The 21649-nt window shown below is 48.4% G+C and overlaps 2 long non-coding RNA genes across 2 annotated transcripts; both read right to left on the minus strand.

The window, feature by feature from the left end:
• Positions 1–2411: 2411 nt before the first annotated feature.
• On the minus strand, positions 2412–14158 carry LOC307104901. The gene is made up of 3 exons (XR_013813948.1): positions 13791–14158; positions 12252–12404; positions 2412–3662 (listed from the first exon to the last, which is right to left on the minus strand). It is a non-coding gene; the product is annotated as an uncharacterized lncRNA (long non-coding RNA).
• A 2321-nt stretch (positions 14159–16479) lies between these two features.
• On the minus strand, positions 16480–18243 carry LOC307104902. The gene is made up of 3 exons (XR_013813949.1): positions 18138–18243; positions 16883–16982; positions 16480–16735 (listed from the first exon to the last, which is right to left on the minus strand). It is a non-coding gene; the product is annotated as an uncharacterized lncRNA (long non-coding RNA).
• Between the last annotated feature and the right edge of the window lie 3406 nt (positions 18244–21649).

Consider the following 21649-nt stretch of genomic DNA (forward strand, 5'->3'; position numbering starts at 1 on the left):
TGATATGTTTCCTTGTCTCCTCATTTTCACTGCTTCCCTGAGTTGGTAGGGTGGCTTTGTGTGCTAGGTGTTCTATATGGTCCAATGGGTCGGCCTCCCAGTTACCTGAGGTGGACACTCTTGGTGCACCCTTTTGTGGACTGTGGGTACAGCCTTGTTGTAGTTAAGTCTTGATTACTGGGAGGAATTGACCTCCAGGCCAATTGGCTGTGAGGAGTTGCTGTGTCTATAATGGAAGAATTGCTGTGCCGGAGACATGCTTATGGGGCAGGACTTGCTTCAGTGGGGCTTTGGTGCTCACTGAGTCTGCCTCTTGAATGTGTCACTTATAGATGTGAGTAGTTGAAATCTGGTGTCGTCTCACACTGGCCACTAGGTACACTGGCTTCTGGATCTCCAATGGGATGCAGGTCACCTACTGTCTGAGGCCACCTAACAGGAGCTATAGCGAGAACTACAGTTTTCTCCTCTTTGCTTGGGGTTTGGAGGTTTTGGAGCTGTCTGACCAGAGCTGCAGTTTGTTTGGTTAAGCTGCAATAGGGCAGGCCATTGATATGCAAAAGCCACTGTGTGGAGCTTGGGTGGGTTTGTAGATTGTGTGGGGCGGGGTCTCAGGGAGTCACTAGGCTAGGTAGACACCTGTACTTGCTGCCTCCCACAACCATATCAAAATTACTAAAGTACAGAACAATCATCATTCAGAACCACCTGAAAGCTGGCTGAATGGAAGTCCTAAAACTAGAGAAGTAAAGAAGAAAGCACATTGAGACTGGTAGAAGGGGCGGAGGCAAGGAATGGGCTGGTCCGACACCCATATATGCTGTTTTTTTAATCAAGAGAGAGATCATCTCTGCTGAGGCTATCATGTAAATCAAGTGGTCCCAGCCCCACAGCAGCCCTCCAGCCCAGGGTTCCAGAGCTGGGAAGAGAAGTTCCTGCCACTACAGCCTGTAAAAACCAATGGGTTGTTGATGAGTGACACAAAGGCTGTGGGAGATCCAGGTGTTCCTCTTAAAGGGCCTGCACACAAACTTATATAGTACTTCTTCTGAGCTCCAGCACTAGGGAACCTAGACACATATGGGAAGGAACTGGATTGTCTGGCTTTGGGGCAAAAACTCGGGGGCAGCTTTCTCCCAGATGGGGGTGCTCACAGGGGTCATTGTTCCTGTGCCTGGATCTCCTCTGTCGCAGGCTGACTGGCAGCCATATCTGAGTTTCCACCAGCCTGGAGCACACTGTTTCCTCCACCCCAGGGATTCGAACGACCCTTTGGGGGTCGAACAACCCTTTCATAGGGGTCGCCTAAGACATCCTGCATGTCAGATATTTACATTATGATTCATAACAGTAGCAAAATTACAGTTACGAAGTAGCAATGAAAATAATTTTATGGTTGGGGGTCACCACAACATGAGGAACTGTATTAAAGGGTCGTGGCATTAGGAAGGTTGAGAACCACTGCCCTAGAGCCTCTCCCTTTCCATCTCCCTCTCCCTCACCCTTCCTCTACTTCTCAAATTAATTGTTTTAAAAGTATCAAAAACTCTTAGAGCTAGATGAAAGGGACACATGAGACAAAATAAAGGTGTTCCCATTGTCCAAAGATGGAATCATTTAAACATTTTTTAAAATAACTGTAATTGTTTATGACTTCTTGAATGTTTATTTAAAATCCATGAGTTCATAATGGTGATCAAAAGGAGAAAACAAAAATATATTAGTTATCATTTTCTGCATAATAAATTACCCCAAAATTTAGAATTATCAAATGAACTGAAAAAGAGTCTAGAGGCTTTGGCTAGAAATAAGATACAAAGATTTATTCCTGGATCTTAGAGTTTGCAAACTAAAAACACATTCAGGCAAAGCCCAGAAGTGTTCTGAAGGAGGAAGGAAAGTTAAGAGTTATTATAGTAAAAAATACACTCTTAAGAATAATAAGTCCTGTATTCTTAGCCCTAGGATTGGTCCAGGATGGTTATCAGTCAGACGTCAGGTAGTCTGGAGGATAGGTACCAAGAGGTCTGGTCACATCCTGAGTCCTTTAGAGGTATTCAGAGGGTTGTCTGTAGATGTAACTGTTCAGGCATTGACCCAGGATTGGATAGTTCAAAAGCTTAAGTTCCAAGGCTGCTTAAGACAAGAAAAAGAATTGTTTTCTTATGTCTCCACTATCCTAATGTTAATAATTTAGCAGCTTGATTAAAATGACTTTATTTTGTATTTTCCCTATATTTATACTTTACATCTGAATCAAACATCAAATATTTATTATCTCTCACAGTTTATGCAGATCAGGAATCTGAGAACAATTTAGCTGCTGACCCTGGTTCTATCCTAAGTTTTCAGCCAGGCTTGAGTGGGGGCTGGAAGATCCACTTCTGAATGCATTCATGGGCTGCTGGAAGGAGGCTCCAGGTCCTGGCCATATGGGCCACTCCTTAGAGCCTGGCAGCTGATGCCAGGGCTGCCCAGCAGCCCCTGAGCGATGGATTAATAACTCTGACACACGTTTGTTATGAAAGAGAGGGCCAAGGGACTGCCTGGCTAGAGGAATCAGACAGCCTCTTCAGGCTTTTATTGCAACAGCAGTTTGAGATACAGTTTAACTTTTAGATACAATAGTGGGATAAGCATCCTTGGGAGGACACATGTGTCTGCAGTGTCCTTTAAGCAAGGACGTCTAAAGATTAAGCATAAAGATTCCAGTAAACAGGTACACAGACTTGTTTTGGAAAGGTCAAGGAACAATTCCGGGTGGCTGCCTTCAGCCAAATTCCCTAGGTTGGAATTTCCTCCTTACAAACTTTCCAACCAAGTCTCCTGTGCTCCCATAATTTGTTTTGCTGAATGTAGAAGACAGAGGGCTGCAGTGAACTTGTTGCCTGCAGATGTTGGGTTCTATGAAGTGTGTTCACTGCTCGGGTTCCAATTTTACAGACTCTAAGAACAAGAAGAGCAATAGTTAGTTATCTGGAGTGCATGGAGTATGAGTACGCTCCAATAATTGTTCAGCCTGCCTCTGCCCTCAGCTTCTTCATCATTTCCCAGGTTATTCTGGGGTCATCTGAGTTCAAGGAAGGCATATTGCTCCAGGCTGCGGAGTCTCAGGCCCAAATTCTTCATTTCTGGAAGAGAACTGGTCCTGTGCCATGCTATAGTAGGGTTTAATCTGGCGAGCTGGAATCTACAGTGGCTCTGTGGGAGTAGAAACACATGCATATCCTCTCCCCCATGTTAATAATTCATTGGGTCCCATCCAGTTATTAGTGTCCACATCTTGCCACAAGACTTGTGGTTTCTGAGGTGGGGTTATTGAGGTAAAGTACCATTCTACAGAAGATTGAAAATGATCATTCAGATTAAAAAAATTAAGAGTAAAGAGTGCTTTAGGTAGTAATATAGCTGGGTCTTTGAGTCCCATATTCCCCCTCTTTTGTTTTACTAGCATACCCTTCAGGGTAGCATGAGCACGTTCAACAATGGCCTGCCCTTGTGGATTGTAAAGGATCCCCGTGGAATGCTGGATGGACCAAGTTCTGCAAAATGTGGCGAAGCCATGGCTGCTATAAGCAGGCCCATTGTCAGTTTTTATCTTGATTAACAGAGCTGCAATTGGATATAATTTACCAAATTGCTTTAATAATGCTTCCTCATATCTGAAAAACAAAGTTTAAGAATAAGCAATGCTTTCAACAAAAGTTACAAAAATTATATAATTATTTTCTATACATTCAGCCATAGAGTAATGCAAATGACATGGAATCTTGTCCTTTCTGCAAAATACAATATTCCAGAATAACTATTAGAGCTATAAATGAAAGCATAATAAAGTTATTATTATTTGACAAAGCTTCCCATGTGCCTTAAGCAGAAAATTTTCCTTCATGAGAGAGAAAACAAATATTTGAGGCATTCCAGAGCCTATTGGATAGACCTAAAGCCAATTCTAGGTCAAGAAAAAGTTTCTTAAAATTTCAAACCCTGGAAGGATTGTCAAACTTATTTTGCCAAAAGATCATATATCAAACATAGACTAGCAAACTGAAAAAGCTTTATCATATACCCTTCATTTTAGTTATATTTATTTTGCCTTAACAACTTTGAGATTTTAAAGCCCATTTTTATTACCCAAGGCATTTTCTTGACAAATTTTGTAACAGGGATAACTCACCAGCCTTCAATGGCTTTAATATAAAAGTGCTATTTTATTTTATTTTATTTTATTTTATTTTTTATTTTTCTTTACAATAATGGGAGTGGCCCCGACTGCTATTTCTACAGCCCACTGGGGGGCACTTCTGCAGATCTTATCTTCCTAGGGAAAAGATTTGGGGGAGTGGAGTTAGAAGATCTTATTTCCCATATTTTTTTCTTTCTGAGTAGACTGACAATATGACATCTTGCATATAAGAAGAGATCTTAAAAACAGAAACAAACAAACAAACAAAAAAAAACCCCTACAGTAAATGAATGAGTACTCACAGAAGGGTGGACTGAGACATTAGCCTTAGAATATTATCTCACACTGACCCAGCACAGCAAATGGGTTCTGAGTGGCACAAAGCCCAAACAGCAGAGACAGAGGATTCACTCTGTTCATAAAATGGCTTAGAGCAAACTAAGTCCCCCAAAGGTAAGAAAGCAAGCAAAGAACATCAGTAACCAAGGTACATTACAGACGAGAACTCTCATTAGCTGAGTTTCCAGTAGCTGATGCCTTGAGAGGGAGAGTAGGAAGGGTCCCCAAGAGTAAGAATTCTCCCCAGCTGCTGGGAAGCTCCTGCAAGCCCTGCCACGTGTTCATCCTGTCACAGTAGCTGGGGCCCCTAGCAAAGTGAAATATGCCCCATGTTTTAACAAATTAAACTAAACAACAAAGACACGAAACAACAATCAACAGAGACACTCTATGTACAATGTTTACAGGTGCATATACCTACAGACAAGACTTAATAAATCAGAGTTCTTTCCATGGATCTTTCAGAAGATGTCTTACAGTGCTCGGGACTTACAGCCAGAATGCAGCCCAGAGGGCTCCCAGGTGGGGTCGCCAGTGAACACCCACAAACAGCCTGTGTTCACAGATATCATCACGTTCTGCTCTCCATAGCAAATATTGACTGGCGTCTAAAGTCATTTTAGCCAAAATCTGCCAGTCCCAAGGCGTCATATGGTGATTTTCAGAGAAGGCATTAAGGAGTCCTTTAGTAAATGGACTGTTTGGCCCATTTTCTCCTTTACTTTTCCTTATTTCTTTAAAGGTATTAAAAGAGAGTGGCTCATGATCCTATTACCTTGCTGATCTTGCATAACTGGGCAAGATAAAAGCTCTCCTTCTAACATGGCCTGCCTGACACAGGATCCCATAACTGAGGATCTAGTTGGTGAACCGTCCCACGCTGGAGGTGGAGGATCAGAAAATAGTTCCTCTGATAGTGTGGCCTTAGGTGTTAAAGGCTATAGAGTAGTGGTTCTCAACCTTCCTAATGCCGTGACCCTTTAATACAGTTCCTCATGTTGTGGTGACCCCCAACCATAAAATTATTTTCATTGCTACTTCATAACTGTAACTTTGCATGCAACAGGGGATAGGGGAGGTTAGGGGCTGGTGGAAGGTCAATGGGGGGGGGGGGAGAGGAAGGAGATATATGTACTACTACATGTAATACTTTAAACAATAAAAAAAGAATAAAAAATAAAAAAATGAATTCTTAGAAAGAGAAACTAAAAAAAAAAAATCCCATTTACCATTGCAACAACAAAAAAAGTAAGATACTTAGGAATAAACTTAACCAAGGAGGTAATAGACCTATACTCAACAAACTACAGGACATTGAAAACAGAGACAGAGGAAGATATAAACAAGTGGAAGAATACACCGTGTTCATGGTCTGGTAGAATCGACATTGTGAGAATAAACAAGTCATCTTTTCTGTCAAAGAACAGTTTAGACAGCCGCCATTTTGGACAGCGTGACTTGGCAGCCGCCATGTTGGCCGCATGGCTTTCAGCTCCCCTGGGGGCCGCCCTTTGAATTAGCCAATTGCGAAAGACTGTGCACATGAGCTCCAATCAAGAGCAAAGGACAGGTCACGTGCGTCAGGGATTATAAAGCCAAGCAGACAGTCTGCTTGGTGTGCACGCGCTTCCACACCACGTGTGTGCACCCTTCTGCGTAGAAGTAAAGATGTTTGCCTTGCTGCCTGGCTCCCGAGTGTTTTGTATTCTACCAGAACCCCTGACTTGGGGTGGGGGGGCTCGCCTTATTTCTAACAGACATCATTAAAATATCCATACTAGCCAAAACAATCTATATTAAATGCCATCCCTATTAAAATACCAACGGCATATTTCACAGACCTAGAAATAAAACACTCCAAAAATTTATATGGAACCAAAAAAGACCCTGAATAGCCTCAGCAATCTTGAGAAAGAAGAACAAAGTTGGAGGAATCACAATACCACATATCAAGTAACACTACAAAGCCACTGTAAACAAAACAGCCTGGTACTGGCACAAGAACAGGCATATAGATCAAAGGAACAGAACAGAGACCCCAGAAATCGACCCAAACCTTTATGCTCAATTAATATTTGACAAAGAAGGCAAGAGCATACAATGGAGTCAAGACAGTCTCTTCAATAAATGGTGCTGGGAAAATTGGACAGATACATGCAAAAAATAAGAAAGAAAGAAACTAGACCACCCACTTACACTATACACAAAAATAAACTCAAAATGGATAAGACTTAAATGTAAGTCATGAAACCATAAAAATCCTAGAAGAAACTATAGGCAGCAAAATCTCAGACATCTCTCATAGCAATATGTTTATGGATACATCTCCTGGGGCAAAAAAACCCCAAAAAACAAACAACAACTAAGGAGAGAATAAACAAGTGGGACTATATCAAAATAAAAAGCCTCTGCACAGCAAAAAAACCATCAACAAAATGAAGAGGGAGCCCGCTGTATGGGAGAACGTACTTGCCAATGACACATCTAATAAAGGGTTAATATCCAAAATATATAAGGAACTCATACAACTTAACAAAAGGAAGACAAGCAATTTAGTTACAAAATGGGCAAAGGCCCTAAATAGACACTTCTCCAAAGTGGACATAAAGATGGCCAAGAGACATGTGAGAAAATGCTCAAAGTCACTAATCATCAGAGAAATGCAAATTAAAATGACACTGAGGTATCACCTCACACCTGTCAGAATGGCTACCACAAACAAATTAACAAATGACAAGTGCTGGGGAGGAGGTGGAGAAAAGGGAACCCTAGTGCACTGCTGGTGGGAATGCAGACTGATGTGGCCATTATGGAAAACAGTATGGAGTTTCCTCAAAAAATTAAATATGGAACTGCTATTTGACCCTGCAATCCCACTTCTATGAATATATCCTAAGAAACCCAAAACACCAATCAGAAAATATGCATGCACCCCTGTGTTCATAGCAGCACAATTTACAATAGCTAAGATCTGGAAACACCCCAAGTGCCCATCAGTGGATGAGTGGATAAAAAGCTGTGGTACATTTACACCATGGAATACTATATAGCAGTAAAAAAGGAATTCTTACCATTTGAGACAGCATAGAGGGACCTGGGGAGTATTATGCTAAGTGAAATAAGCCAGTCGGAGAAAGACAAGTGTCACATGATCTCACTCATATATGGAATCTAATGAACAAAATAAACAGATGAACAAAATATATCCAGAGACATAGAAGCATGGAACACACAGATGAACCTCAGAGGGACGGAGGGAATGGGTGGGTAGAGATTAACCAGAGGACTTAACATGCATATTTGCAGTAACCCATGGACACAGACAATAGTGGGTGCAGGCCTGGTGGGGTGGTAGGTGTGGGGTGGAAGGGTCAATGGGGGGAAAAGAGGACATCTGTAATACTTTCAACAATAAAGATCAATTTTATGAAAAGAAAGGAAACTAAGAAAACAATACCATTTACAATTGCATCAAAACACACCTAGGAAGTAATTTAATCAGGAAGGTAAAATACGTGTATCTGGAAAATTATAAGATACTGAAAAAAAATTGAAGATATAAATAAGTGAAAGCATACACTGAGTGGCCAGATTATTATGATCTCTGAATGCATAATAATTTGGCCACTCAGGGTATATCCTATATAATAAAAGGCTAATATGCAAATTGTCCCCTCGACCAGGACTTTGACCAGCAGGCAGGCTGGCCAGACCCCACCCATGCACGAATTCATGCACCAGGCCTCTAATATATATCTATATATCTATATCTATATCTATATCTATATCTATATCTATATCTATATCTATCTATCTATATATATATAACCTTGGGTGGGGATTAACAACAACAACAACAACAAAAATAGACAGAAAACAGTATGGTCATCACCAGAGAAAAACTGAGGCAGGGCTAGTCAAGAGAGGCCAAAGGGTTTTATAAATGGTGATGAAAAGGGAGATGACTTGACTCCAAAATGGCAGCACAGTAAGAGAAAGCTACACTGACAGTCTCCCAGGACCAATCTAGAATTACCATTAAAATACAGAACAAACATCCTGAATAATCAACTGAAGGCTAGATGGAGAGAACCCTGATAACCAAGCATGGAAAGTGGAGACCACACAGAGACTGGTAGGAAGTGCAAAAGTGCAAAAAGGATGGCCGGGCTCCCAGACAGCAGCAGACGTTCTGGAGGAATGTCTCAGCGGTGGGAGGTCCTGCCTGAAAACTCTGGGGTCTAAACCCCAATCTAGGCTTCCCAACCCAGAGCACCAGAACTGAGAAAGGTGCCCACGTAACATCGGCTGTGAAAAGCAGCAGGGTTGCTATCTGTCAGGGAGAGACGGCTGGAAATGCTGGCATCCACTTAACGGTCCAATGCACAAAATTCTGTGTGCAGCCACTCACCTTGGGGTTCAGCAGAGGGAGGGCAGAGTGAACTACAGCTGTGTGAGGAAAATCTAGGGTTGGGCTGTGGGGTTAGAGGTTGGAGAGCAGCTGCCCTGGTCTTCTGTGCTGAGTCAGTCCCCCAAACTGCAGAGGGCATCTTCCTCCAGCATATCTTTACCATCCAAGCAGCTTTTGCCTGGTGGAAAGCAATTACCCTACCCTGTTGTAAAACCTATGGCCCCATCCTCTGGCATCTATGTCTATCTGTGGTCAATAATAGCCTGAGGCTAATCAAGACGGAATAACAATCAAACTTCAGGCAGAGGTGGATCTCTAGAGTTTTGAGTCTTTGCCTGATCTCATTCTGGGCCAGGGGCTATAAAAAGTAGATTATGGTGCACATCTTGGTTCTTTCCAAAGGCACCCAGCCCCAGCAGAGGGAGCCACAAGCTGTGGATGACTGATAGCTCCAAACAGGGTACACAGGGCCAGTCACAAACAGTATCTGACATTGTCCTGCACTAGAGATTGGGAGTCATAACAGGTCTACCTAATACATAGAAACAAACCCAAACAGGCAGCCCATATGGGGAGACAAAAAAAAAAAAAAAAGCCCTAAATTAAACAACAAAAGAATTCTCCAAAAGAGGAAATAAATGAAATAAAGATAAGAAATTTACCAGGCATAGAGTTCAGAATAATGATGGCAAAGTTGCTCAACAGCATGAGAAAAGATACAGTAGCTATGAAGAATGACATAGCTCTAATAAAGAACACAGTGGGAGGAACACACAGCAGATTAGGAGAAGCCAAGGATCGAATCAGTGAATTAGAAGACAGGGTAGAATAAGTCACTCAATCAAAAGAAAAAGCAATTAAAAAATAGGATAGTTCAAGGGAACCGTGGACATGAAAAGTAACAATATTTGCATCACAGGAGTGCCAGAAGGGGAAGAAAGTGAACAATAGATAGAAAACATGTTTGAAGAAATAATGGCAGAAAACTTCCCTAACCTGGTGAAGGTAAATGTCACACAAGTTCAGGAGGCACAGAGAACCTCAAGCAAGAAGAACACAAACAGGCCCACACCCAGACACATCATAATTAAAATGCCAAAAATTAAAAACAGAGAATCTTAAAGGCAGCAAGAGGAAAGCAAACTGTTACCTACAAAGGAGCTCCCATAAGGACTGATTTCTCATCAGAAACTTTACCAGAAGGGAATAGCATTGAAGTACTCAAGGTAATCCTATATAATAAAGGCCCCGAAACCGAACGGTGGAATGACCAGAACAACCACTTGACCAGTCGCTATAATGCGTACTGCCATTGGGGAGAAGATTGGGTGTCCAACCAGTTGACCAGTCGCTATAATGTGTACTGCCATTGAGGGGGAAGACGCTCAATGCAGGAGCTGACCCCTGGTGGTCAGTGCACTCCCACAGTTGGAGCACCACTCAGCTGACTGGGATGAGCAGCGCTCCCACAGTTGGGCTGATCCCCGCAGGTTATGCCCCCCACCAGTGCACGAATCCCATGCACCAGGCCTCTAATGGAAAATAAGAACCTAAAATCAAGATTACTATATCCAGCAAGGCTGTCATTTAAAATAGATGGTGAAATAAAGAGCTTTCTACCTAGACAAAAAAAGGCTAAAGGAGTTTGTCAACACCAAACCAGCACTGCAAGTAATGCTAAAAGGACTGTTGTAATGATAAGAAGAAACAGAGAGAGAAAGCTAGGCATACAGAATTAAAATGGCAATAAATAAGTAACCATCAACAATAACCTCAGTGTAAATGGCTTAAATGCTCCAATCAAAAGACAAAGGGTAGCTGAGTGGATAAGAAAACATGACCCAACTATATGCTATCTACAAGAGATCCACTTCAGAACAAAAGGCTCCCACAAGATGAGAGTGAAGGGATGGTAAAAATTTGTCCATGCAAGTGAAAAGGGAAAAAAAAACCTGTAGTAGCAATTCTCATATCTAACAAAATAGACTTAAAAATTAAGGCCATCACAAGAGACAATAAAGGTCACTACATAATATTAAAAAGGTCAATCCAACAAAAGAATATAACCCGGTAAACATACAGTATATGCACCCAATATAGGACACCTAAAAATATTTTCAAAAACTTCTGGAGGACTTTAAAGGAGAAATAGACAGCAATACACTTATATTATAGGACTTTACTAGTAACATTCCACTGACATACTGGATAAATCTTCTAGACAAAAAATCAACAAGGAAAGAGTAATCCTAAATGACTCACTAGATCAGACGGAACTAATTGACATCTTCAGAAAATTCCACTCCAAAGCTATAGAATATACATTCTTCTCAAGGAACATTTTCAAAGATAGACCTTATGTTAGGGCACAAAACAGGTCTCTACAAATTCAAAAAGATTGAAATCATATCAAATATCTTCTCAGACCACAATGGCATGAAATTAGAAATCAACTACAGTAAAAACACCAAAAACATTCAAACGCATGGAGGCTAAATAGCATGTTATTAAACAATGAATGGGTTACCAATGAGATAAAAAAAAAAAAAAGAAATAAAAAACTTCCTGGAAACAAATGAAAATGAACACACAACAACCCCAAACCTATGGGACACAGCAAGAGCAGTCCTGAGAGGGAAGTTCATAGCACTACAGGCCCACCTCAACAAAACAATAAAAACTTTTAATAAACTATCCAAGCCTACATTAAATATTTAGAAAGAGAACAGCAAGAAAAGCCCAGAATGAGTAGAAGGAAGGAAATAATAGAGATCAGAGCACAAATAAATGACATAGAGACTAAAAGAAATACAAAAACTCAATGAAACCAAGATCTGATTCTTTGAAAAGATAAACAAGATTGATTTAGCCAGACTCATCAGGTAATGGTGACCCCCTAACCCCCACTGGGCCCACCCCTCATGCACCTACCTTGGTAACAGTCACAGAGGGAACACTGACTCTGCTGCAACAGCTCTTCGCTTACAGACAAGTGCTCCTCTAGCAGATACCCAGGGTAATGGGAAACGGGTGCTGGGAGTCCAAGGGGATGGCATGGCTCTGTGACTCCGTTTCTTTGTCTGGAACTCTGGCCACTAGACAGTGGGCAGCCCAGCAGAACCCCTGCCCTGAGTCCTTTCCCCAGTTTCTCAGCTGCCTCAGCCATGGTTCACACAGCTTGCCCTGCTGGAGTGCCCACTGAGGCTCTCTGTCCTGTCCCCCCTCCCCGGAGAAGGAGGTGCCTGCTGCTGCCCACTTCCTCCCCTCTCTGGGCAGATCTGGACTCTCCTCCCTTCGCAGCTCCCATTTGCCCACCTTTAGATGCTTCAATGCTGGGTCTCAGGCTGCCTCTGCATTGAGCAGGGAATTCTTTGTTGAATTATAGTAGATCAAGTTGTTAAAGTTTCAGGGCGAGAGGCCAAGGGCATCCACAACACCATTCCTCTGATGTCACTCTAGATAAATATTCTTGAAAGATAGTCCAGAACATAAGACAGTTAGTGACTGTGGGATAATAAGAAATATATATTTAGTCTTTGTCCCTAGTTCCTGACACAGGTCTTAAATCTCTTTAAATTCTGGATGCTAGGAGCCCCTTTTGTCCTAATAAGGCCATGCTTGGTGGGTCCCCACATCATTTCAGGATGAGGGCTGGTTGCCAGAAAGACCAAGCCATGCTCCAGCTCGCCCCACCCCCACCCCCAACCTTCCCAGGAGGGGAAAGGACTAGAGATGGAGTTAATAACTGTCATGCCCACGTGATGAAAGCTTCATTAAAAACACACAAAATGACTGATCTAGGAGAGCTTCAGAGCTGACTAGAGGAGGAGCGGAGGTGCTGGGAAGGTGAGGATCTGGGCAGGGAATGGAAGCAGCGGGTGCCTCGGCCCATGCCTTGCCCTCTGTGCCACTTCCGCTTGGCTCTTGCTGACTTATCCGATACTAGAGGCCCGGTGCACGAAATTCGTGCACAGGAGGAGGGTCCCCTCAGCCCAGCCTGCACCCTCTCTAATCCGGGACCCCTCAGGAGATGTCCGACTGCCAGTTTAGGCCAAACCGGCAGTTGGACATCCCTCTCTCAATCCAGGACTGCTGGCTCCTAACGGCTCACCTGCCTGCCTGCCTGATCACCCCTAACTGCCCCCCTGCCAGCCTGATCACCCTTAACTGTCACCACCCCCCCTGCCAGCTGGTTGCCCCTTACTGCCCCCACCCACCAGCCTGGTCACCCCTAACTTCCCCCTCTGCTGGCCTGGTCACCCCTCATTCCCCCCCTGCCAGCCTGGTCTCCCCCAACTCCACACCCTGCTGGCATGGTCACCACTCACTGCCTGGTCACCCTTCATTGCCCCCCGCCCTGCCAGCCTGGTCGCCCCATGCAGCCTGCTGTTTAGTCGTTTTGTGTTCCCTCACTAACCCCCCTAATGGCCTGGTCATCACATGCAGCCTGCTGTTCAGTCGTTACTGTGAGGGAGTCCTGGCCAATTTGCATATTACCCTCTTATTAGTATAGATAATAAAAAGGTAATATGCAAATATACCCTCACACACTCACAAGATGGCTGCCTATGACCAGGACAGCAGGGGGGTTATTGAGGGATGAGCAAAGACTGAACAAGCAGGCTGTGTGGGGCGACCAGGCCAGCAGGGGTGGTCAGTTTGGGGTGACCAGTCAGACATCCCCCGAAGGGTCCCAGATTGGAGAGGGTGCAGGCTGGGCTGAGGGACACCCCTTCTCCCCAAGTACACGAATTTCATGCACTGGGCCTCTAGTCTGTTTGTAATAAACCATTAAATGAACGTCAAGTAAGTGTGTTCCTGAGTTCTGTGAGTGGTTCTAGCAAATTGTCCAACCTGATTTGCAGCTGGTGAGTCCGGAGGCCTAGGACTTGCAAAGGTGCCTGAGGTGGGAACGTCTGTGGGCTGAGTGGGGATCAGCGGTTCCTCGGCTGGTGTTGGGGCTGAGTTGACCCGTTGGACACCCAATGGGTGACTGTGGAGAATCAGAGAACTGGTTGTTGGTGAGTAAAAACAGCACCGACACTCACCACACAGCCCGACGCTGAGATCCGAACAAAGGTCCCCCAGCTGGCGCGGCCGCCTCCCTCGCTGCACAGTCCACACTCCCAACCCGCCTGCGAATCGGGGCACCTGGGTCCACACGCACAGCTTTTGGTAAACACTTGGCCACATCTGGGCAATAATTTACCTAATGCTTGAGAGCTCACTAGGCTCTAAGTCAGGAGGACAGGGACCCTGCCTGCCCCCCCGCCCCACCCTCACGCCCTCCTCCATGTGGGGCCGGAGCTGGCGGGAGAGGAGCCTGTCCCCCGGCCCCAGGCGGAGCCGGAGGCGGGCGGCGGGGCGCTCCGGGTGTGGGCGAGGGGACCCTGTGAGCAGCGCGGCGCGGACCTCCACGGCCGAGACCCTGGCCCAGGTCCGGGCGCGCGGCCACCAAACGCTGCTTCTCCTGCATTTTCTCCGGGAGCAGTGCCTCCCCTCCCAGCCCGCAGGGAAGCCCGCTCCGCGGGGAGGGCATGGGGTGCCGCGAGAGGAGCCGGGGGACCCCCTTGTCACCAGCCCCCGAGAAAGGGCGCGCCCAGGGGGTCGTGGGGCTGCAGGTCCGCGGACAGGGACGCCCGCCGAGGCCGCCGCCGCGGAGTTTTCGAGGTAAAAATCACGGGGCCTCTGTCTCCCCAGAAATGCCCCCGGGGGAGCCAAAGGCGTGGTCCGCGCAGGCTGAGCCGGCAAACGGTTTGCAAGCAGATCGCCGTCCGAGGGGACGCCCGGGCCCTCCCTCGTGGAGAGAGTCCGCCCGAGAGCGCGCGGGAGGCGGCCGGGAGCGACGTCTCCGACCCGAGTGCCTTTGGGCTGTGCCGTCCCGCCCAGAACCGCGCTGCGGGCGAGTGCTGGTGCCGGCCATTCAGTGAGAACCGGGGTTCCGACACGTCCCCGCAGCGCTGGGCCCGCTCCCAGCGGGTCGGCGCCTCTGCCTCGGCGGTTCCTGCGGCCGCGGGACGTGCCTGCCCTCCGCCGGGGCCGGGCGTCCCGCTGAACCCCCAAAGCGGGCCGCCCGCACCCCTGGCTGGTGGCCACGTCTCAGTCTTCAGCCAGCGTCTCAAATCTCGACTTTGTCTTCACATGACCTCGTCCTCCTTAAAAAAAGTCAAAAGCGGACTCAGTGTTCTCTCATCACCGTCGTTGCAATGCTTTCCCCTGACCAGCGCTGGGCCTGCGGAGAGCGCTTCAGAAAAGGACCGAGAAATGATGCTCACGGACGGCGAGAGCGTGGTCTCCACCCGCCCCTCCGCAGCCCCGGCCCGGAGCTTCCCCCGCCCGGTCCGCGCTCCGTCCGGCTCGCAGGCCGCAGGGCGGGCCGCTCCTGCCGGATCCCGAGGGCAAACGGGCCCAGCTGGATGGAGACCGGCGCCTGGCGACACTCGAACCCCAGACCACAGAGCAGAGCCCCTGGCGCTGGGCGCGGACTGGTCCATTCCATCCATCAGAGACTCGGGCCAGGCCCGATGCTGTCTCTGTGCCCTCCTGCATAGTGAACTGAGAGGGCGGGAAACGATAGGAAAATGAAGAAATAACCTGAGTGCGCGGGGTCCAGCGCAGACCCGGCAGGCGCTGCCCTCGCCCTCGGAACCAAGGCTGGGAGGGCAGGCATCGCCCGGTTCTTCCAGCTCAGCGTGGGGCTGGGTCACAGTTGCTCACCGGGTGGATCTGGAAAGACCTGCTTGGAGGGACTTACAAATGCGCCAAGGAGTGGGCAGTTAGGGTGCAGTGACAAGACTGGGGGGACGGGTGCATCCTCAGTCCTTCTCCCCCTACAGCCTCCTGGGCAGAGACCCAAGGTTCCTGAAGGAGCCGGGGGTGAGGAAGGGAGAAAGCAGAAGGCGGTAAAGGAGGATTGAAACTGGAGGGGGCTGCTCTGACAGGCTCCACTGGCCAGCAGGGGTGCTGGGGGTCGAGCAGGGGTCCCTGTGTTGCAGTGCACCCTGAATCTCACAAAGGACGCCTCAAGAAGTCCAATTATGGAGTCACTTACTAAAGGCCGGCGGATTACGAGGGGACAATTCAGCACTCCAAATCTCGCAGCCCCGACAAGCTCGCCACATCCGGCTTATATTGGCAGAATATCACAAAGGTATCGATTACATCTTTGGGTCTGGAATGAGGAACCTGTTTGCACAAAGCAGTTACAGAAGCGAAATTGAGCAAGTTAGTTATCTAAAGTATAGTTTTGGGTCTACAGATCACTGAATCAGCAGAAACACATTATCTGGGACCACCAGGGCAATTTAGGGTAATTGAGCTGTCCTGGTTCCCAGAAGAATGTGCTTCAGTAACCAGTGAGATCACAATCAATGGGACATTCAAACCACCATCAATGGAGTATTCAACCGATTGGGATAGCAGACATAAGTTCAGAAAATCAAAATAACTTTTCTATTGTTTTAGCAAGAAAATGAGTACAGAAGCCAAACAGCAGGTTAATGTTAAGGTTAAAACTGCAGTTTCTGCCTGAGATGGTGGCTCCCACACTTCACCTGCAGATGCCACTCTCTGACCGTTTCCTCAGGCCGCACAGTCAGAGCAGGATTTACTAGTAAACAGCACAAACGCATCCCCCTTCCTGGCCGGCGCGCCTCCGTCCAGGCCTACTCCTACTCAGACACTTACTGCTGCTTCTGCTCGAGCCAGGCCAGGCGGGCTGCAGAGCTTCTGCTCACCTGGTTCGCCTGTTGGGGAAGCTGGGCAGGAGAGTGAGAGTCCCAACCACCCGCACAGATTTCCTGGAAATTGAACAGAGAACTCTGACGATCCTCTGTTTAGAGATTAGTCTGATTCTAAGCATTTAAGCCCAGCCCGTGTGGCTCAGTGGTTGAGCATCAACCTATGAACCAGGAGGTCACAGTTCAATTCCTGGTCAGGGCACATACCCAGGTTGTGGGCTTGATCCCCAGTACAGGGTTTCCAGAAGGCAGTTGAGCTGGATCGATGATTCTCTCTCCTCATTGATGTTTCTCTCTTCCTCCCTCTCTGAAATCAATAAAAACATATTTTAAAAAAAATAAATAATAAAACCAGCTCCCCAGGGCCCACAGACTTCAGAGTTTTTCTGGGAAGCATGTATCTTTAGGATGTCTGCAACTGGCATTGGAATATACATGGAATTCCAGTCCCAGCTTTACTGCGTACGGCCAGAAAGCTCAACATTGAAAACTTGTGCCATCCATCAGTAGCAGAGAGTTCCCAAGTTTCAAAGAATTTCAAATTCTAAGTCCTGAGTGTGCATACAGGTGCTTCCACAGTCCTGAGCTGTGCTGGCCTGGTCCCTGTCCTGGAATGCAGGTCTCCATCTGTCCCCCCTCAGAAACCTTGCTCATTTTTCAAATCCACTTCAAATTCTCCACCCTGCCTTGTGATATCTCTCTCTCTCTCTCTCTCTCTCTCTCTCTCTCTCTCTCTCTCTCTCTCTCCCTCCCCTATGCTTTTTCCACACTCCATTTTAACAGATTAATCTTTCTAACAATACAAAACTTGCTTATACCTGTCTCCTCCATTCAACGTAAGTACCACGAGAGTAATAATGATGACGATAATGGCAAAAGCACATGGATTCGCATAATAGTATGGCGGAGCCCTTTTGTGCGTTATTTTACTTATTCCTTGTAGTAATTTTATGCAATAAATGTGTTTACTCCTTTTAACAGATGAGCAAGCTGGGTTTGGAGTGTTAAGAGATATGGCTGTGTCCTGCCAGTTTTTCACCTTCCACAGGGACTAGTGTACCCGGGTCACGCAAGCCCACACCGGCCTCCGTGCTCAGGATGGACTGTTGGCCTCACCCATTCACATTCTTCCTTCTTCCTTTCGCCTTAAGATGGCTTTTGGTTTTGTCATATTTTTGCCATTTGTTCTCTGAGTTGACAAGTGGGTGAACAGAACCTATTGTGCTAAAATACAGATTAGAACTTTTTTTCTCTCCAAGGAGAATGAATAATAGCTCATAACAGAAGAAGGAAAATCACATTGGTTTCAAAGAAGAGTCCCTGTCTCATTAGCTTTATATGGAAAGTTTAAAAAAGAAACAAATAAACAAAAAACATTGAGCACATTTAGGGGTCCCACCCCGAGAACTTCATGAAAACAGAGCTGTGAAAAGAAAGGAAGCAAAGGGTTCTTGCGACTTACCGAGGAGACGAACTATGACGTCATGAAGAGGGTGGTGACAGGAAGTGATTGCCATCAGGCCTGGGTGACTTCCTGGGAAACATTAGGCAGAAAGACAAGGAAGAGCCTCCGAATACATAGGAAGTGGACAAACTGTACTGCTGTATGCTGCTGTCCACACAGAATTTCTCAGCCAAATTGACCTTACGTACGTGTCAGAGTTTATTCACTCAAGGAGAGTGCTGGCAAAATGGCAAAAGGAGTGTCCCAGCTCTAAGAGGTTTTGGAATTTATGAATATATATGGGGGTGGGCGTGGGGAGAGCAGGGAATGTGCAATCAGTTAGAGAAAGTTCTGCTTCATTTAACATGACCACAAAAACACCACACGCCATCTCTCGGTGCAGTAGGTCAGGGTCAGCCGGCCTTTGTTTAGAAGTTGGGAAAGGTCATCTGTGCATCGAACTTCCAGAAGAAATGAGAAGGGAAGAACCTGCAGTGTGTCCGTGCTGCCATTAGACACGCCGAGCAGCAAAGCTCCATGCCCAGCGCTGTCGGAGCCCCGGCGGAGGCCGCCCGCCTCCCGCAGCCGCGGCCTTCAGCCCGGCGCAGCCCGGTGCTCCTCTCGCGCGCGGCTTCGCGGTTCTGCTGAGATCCTCGGCCTTCTCCTGTTCCTGGCCTTGGGAAACCCCGGGACCGCCTCGGTCCCGGAGGAAGTTCCGTGTCGGCATTTCGGGGCGCTCCCAGAATGGGACCGGGGGTGGGGGGGGGGGGGGGTGGCCTCCAGCAGCTCCAGCAGCTCCGGGTCGGAAACACGCACAGAAGCTGAGACATCTGTAAATGACTTCCCAACTTCTTCTTTCACCTCAATAACTATCTTTTCAACGTGTTATGCTAATAGCAAACAACTCCTAAAGTTAATCAACTGTCTCCAAAGTTTCCCGCTCAGTGAATTATCCAATTGAGTTACATTTTAAAAACACTTATTAACAAAATTCTAGAACTTATTGAAAAGTGCATCCTTTGTCATTTTGCACTTAAAATACCAAAACTGTCACAAAATTTCTAAGTAAAATAAGCTTCATATGAATATTAAAGGGCAACTATGCAATGTAGAGCTTCCTCTTCATAGGTTTTCTTCAGCCTGGAAGGAGTGCGCCGGAGCAAAAAGGGACTTCCCTGACCGGGAATCGAACCCGGGCCGCGGCGGTGAGAGCGCCGAATCCTAACCACTAGACCACCAGGGAGGCTGATGGCAGCCCTTAGACAAAAGTATATCAGCCAAATGCTCCAATCCTGCGACAATGGCTTCCTTTCCCGATTTCCCGAACTAGTGCACAATTCTGTTTATTTTTGCATGGATCGCGGGGCACCAGCCAGGAAGGCCTAGGGAGGGCGCTGTGCCGACCGAGGGAGGATCTGGGCAGCAGCTCGGCTCTGGGCGTGCGCCGTCCACCGAGTCCAGTGCAGCTTTGGGTGGAGCGGCAGCCCCTGTTCACTGATTTGTAATTGTTTCCTTGTCTTTCTCCTCATAAGCTGGTAAGCCTTTCCAAGACGTGTTCAAATATATCTCTGGATTCCTCAAAGTGTTTGTCATGGTGTTTATTTAAAAATATTTAATATCTAGTGAATAAAAAGCATAAATGACAAGGCCATTCCTCCTTACCTGAAGAGAGCTGCAAGCGGGGCGCGGGGGACGCGGGGGGCGCGGGGCGCGCGGGGGGCGCGGGGGGCGCGGGGGGCGCGGGGGGCCCGGGGGGCGCGGGGGGCGGAAGGTCTCGGAGGCCCCGGGTCCACCCCGCCATCGCAGAGAGCGCGCCTTCGTGATTAAAATAGTGGATCTACCCACGACAAATATGAAAATATTCGTTGAACCCAAAATAAAGAAGGAGACCATGTTTTCTCAGACTCATTCAGGAAAGCACAGAGAATCGTGCGAGCAAACGGCTGTGCGGGCGGGAGAAGCGGGGGCTGCTCCCGGAGGAAGGCGCCCCGCGGCGGGGAAGCCCCCGATCTCGGCGGTGCCCCGCGTCTCCGGCCTCGGCTCGGGCTCTCCCGCTCGCACCGCGCTCCTTTCTCCAAACCTGCCCTCCTCCCCGTGGCGTCACCCCAAGGCCGCGAGCCCCGTCCGGGGTCCCGGGACCTCCTTCCTCCGGCTCCTCCTCCTTCCTGGGCCCCGGCCCTCGTGTTCCCTGCGGGTGTGAATGCCCGATAGACAGACACGGAGAAGGACGTTTACTGCGAGGGCACCGATTCATCTGATTCTCGGTCCCACGCCCTTACTATCTGCTGCGTAAGTGGGCGCCCGTGCCGCCCTGCCGGGGCCGGGGCCCCCCCGGGCCGGGGCGGAGGGGAGGCGGAGCCTTGGAGGAGCGGAGAGAGCGGAGGCTGCGTCCGGCGCCCCTCGCCCAGCCTCCCGCCTGCTGGCTTCTGGCACCTCCGACCTCACCGCTCCGCTCAGAGCCCCGTTTCCCGGGGAGGCCCCTCCGGAGGGGGGCGCCTCCCACCACTGCGCCTGCGCCTGGGATCGGTCCGCGCGGCCTCCAGCTCTCCCACTGGGAACCCCAAAAGGCGGCCGTGCCTGCTCCCTCCTGCCTGCTCCGCGCAGGTCTGCCTTCCAGACCCGGGAGCCTCGTCCCCAGCTTCCCAGCGCCCAGCCTGGGTCGGTTTGGGCTCTCGAACTACTGTCGTGCGGGTGCAGACGCTTAACCAGCCTCCCTTCCCGGCTGTCACAGGGGAGCGGGGAGCTAGGCGATCTCGGCGCGGGAGGAACAGGGAAGCCGCGGCAAGAGAATCAATCACGGCCACGCGGTGTGGACCGCCCACAGCCAGCTGGTAACTAACAAGCCCTTCTCCTCCGGCCAGGACCCTGGAGAGCACGTTAAAAGCCTCCCTAAGGGAGGGAATGCGGAAAGAAGGCGGGGGGGGGGGGGCAGTTTTACATTTTTTACTCCCTAAGCAGAGAAGCCCTCAGTCTCAAGGCTCCCCAACATGAAACTCCGGTGCCGCGCATGGTGCTGGGAGGATCACACCAGGCGCAGAGGGACCGGGAGCTGCTGTGCCCCGGAGGGCCTCGGAGACCTGGAGGCAGGAGGGTGGGCCCCGCGGCACCCCTTCCCCCGAGGGCGGCCAGCCCCTGGCTCTGGGCCCTGCTGCCCGGCTGCCTTCCCTGCTTTAGTGAGTTGTCCTCATCACAAAGCAGGGGCTCGTTTGAATTTGTCCCTATGACCCTGGCAAGAACCCAGGTGGGGCGGCCTCTCCTGCGCCGGCCGGTGAGAGCGGCCTGTAGTGGGCCCTGGGCCGGCCCCCTGCTCCCTGTGCTCTCCGGGAGCAGCCGGTCTTCCCTCTCTCTCACTTCTAAGAACTCTTTGGGGGAGGGTAGGGAAGGGTGGGGGTAAAGGGGGAGATCAACCAAAGGACTTGTGTGCATGCATATGAGCCTAACCAGCGGTTAAGGACAACAGGGGGGTGGGGGCATGTGTGGGGAGGGGTGTGGGATGGGAATGGGGGGACGAGGACAAATATGTGATACCT

This window comes from Cnephaeus nilssonii, assembly GCF_951640355.1.
Source record: "Cnephaeus nilssonii genome assembly, chromosome: 9".
Classification (NCBI taxonomy): Eukaryota; Metazoa; Chordata; class Mammalia; order Chiroptera; family Vespertilionidae; genus Cnephaeus; species Cnephaeus nilssonii.